This window comes from Portunus trituberculatus, chromosome 47 (genome assembly GCF_017591435.1).
Source record: "Portunus trituberculatus isolate SZX2019 chromosome 47, ASM1759143v1, whole genome shotgun sequence".
NCBI lineage: Eukaryota > Metazoa > Arthropoda > Malacostraca > Decapoda > Portunidae > Portunus > Portunus trituberculatus.
In genome coordinates, this window is record NC_059301.1 from 1,798,762 (window position 1) to 1,801,261 (window position 2,500).

Genomic DNA, 2,500 nt, shown 5'->3' on the forward strand with positions numbered 1-2,500 from the left:
CCCTCAAGAAATGAAAATGGAGATCTCAAGGCGTACTCAAAGAGTGTTCCTTCAGTATTTATTTATTCAGTATTGCAGTTGTTGTGAAAACTGCATTATATAGATGTTTTATATAAAACCACCAGCCTCGTCTTTTCATCCAAGCAGCCGTCTTGTGCTCCTTTTGTGCCCCGGCTCAGCAGGTCACGTTTTTCGATTATCATGCTTCGTAAGATTAATGATCTTCATGCTGTGCATTTTTATGCAGCTAGATCGGTTTACCTTCATTCAGCCTCTGTCGTTAAGCTTTTCCTACCAGCGTCTTATCAATGAGTAATGATGAGCCAGTGAAGATGCCAATAACGCATCTGGGGAATACTATTCAGCACCTCAGTTGATGGAAAGGGTAGCTCGGACACTTATGTCCTGGTGACGGACAAGTGGAGCTAAAGAGACGAGTTATGTGTGTCTGTCCTTCAGGATGACGACAGTTGGCATCATCTCGGCCAGATTGTATGTTCTATTGGCCTCGTGTGGTCGATGCACGGAAGTTGTCCCTATGTACAAGTCTGGTGCGGTAGTCCTCTTTGTGGCAGCTTTGATTCGTGAGCAGATCTTTCTCAGTGTCTATAAGGAATATCATTGAACATCAGAACTAATTATCTAAAAGTAAATTTTACATTTCAAAGTACAAATTAATCAAACATTGCAATCTCGATGCTGCACTTCGAAAAATATTATCCCAGTAACAACATCTCGCCAACTATTTTATCCGCTCATAAATTTTGATGATTAGCTCTTCGATGCATTTAAGGTTCAACCCAAGTCAATTTTCAGAAAAAAAAAGTAGTTCCCAATGCCCAAGTACTCAAGCAAGGAATTGTATTTAACTCGAGCCTTAAGCCTGGTGTTGTCTGTTGCATGGCTGACGGATGACGTTTGCCTCGGTAATTTGTTTTTGCTTGATGAAAGATAAAAGCGAATTCTTAGACTTTTCTCGCAACTTTAGGTATCCAGTAACCGTGTTTGCTTTGTTTGTTCTCTCCTGTGACTTACTATACTACGTATCACTCTTATTTCTAACAAGATGTTCTGTAACCTTACAACAACTTTTGTACTAAAATACCATAACCATTCAAGTCCCACAATTTTACAGTATTACCACACTTTTAGTTCCCATTGCTTCAAGCAATCCAATATTGATGATTTCATCTCCCCACATGCCATCCACTTGAGGTCCACAAACCTACCCTCATAATACGACAGTGCGCTGAGAGCTAAGTCCTGGAAAGTAAGAAGTGCTTTCCTTACTCGAGGCTTCAAGGTCAAACACTCGATGCTACTTAGAGGATAATCAGCCTCCTCCCTTCCTTCCCAATGCACCGCTCCTTTATGGCCAAGGTAAACGAGGAGGGACGAGGAGAGACAACGATAAACTATGGCGTAGAGGTGCTCATTTGCTTTCCCTTTGGCGTTTCATTAGCGGGTTAAAAGACAAACACAGTATCACAGAATTGAGTATCGACTATAACATCAGAGCTACGCCAGTCTGCTTCCTCTGTCTGAGTTCATTCATAAACAAACCTGAGAGAAGGTTGGGCTGATTTGTAAGTTTCGCTCATCTGTTCCATCATGAAATCACAGTCGAGGAGCGCAGACTGGTATGTAGAGCATCTAATCTCCACTTTATGGAAAGCGTGAGAATTGTAGTAGCTAGTCTGCTTCGCTCGTCCTTTTTTCATCTCTGCTGTGAATTAATCTAAAATAGGGAAGCATTAGGCCTACCCGAGAATTTAATCGGCTTTTGTTTTCAGAGGCCTTTTCTCCTTCCTTTATGGAGCTCTACTGAGGGAAACTATTCTGGTCTATTTTCAGCCCTTGGCTTGACAAGGTTACGTAAAGTAAAAAATAAGATCTAGTCTCAGATGCACAGTGAAATCAGCTCAGACTTTAGAACTAATCATGTCTAAAGCCTGAATGTCAATCTACTTTGTTTATTCTTATTATTTTCCATTATAGCAGTGTTCTGGATAGTACATGACAAACAAACAGATTTCACCATATTTTGTTCACATGCAGAACAATGTAAAACAATGATTGGCATGGTCACAGAATGCATTATGAAAAAAAATATAAAATAAAATGCGAGGTGAATTTGTATTTTCTAGGCAGCAGAACTCTTTGACTTAGAGACTGCAATACAATAGTAAGCTGTCAGTGAGTATGAGAAACGTGGTCAAACAGCGAAAACTAACAAATCACGAGGCAATGTAATATGGCAGTACGTATTTTAAAAACGAAGAGTAAACAGCAACTTACGCGTACATGCTGAATCAATTGTGGTAAGCTATATAGCCTGCCTTATGTAGAGAAAATATTCAAGATGGACGTAAAGGCGAATGATTTAAGTATCCTTACCTTTCCATACAAATATTAAAACCATGATTCTGCAGAGCGTCAGTATTGTTTGTTAACCATTCACGCGTTACAAGGCAAGAACTGCGTTGTAATATTGAAAAGT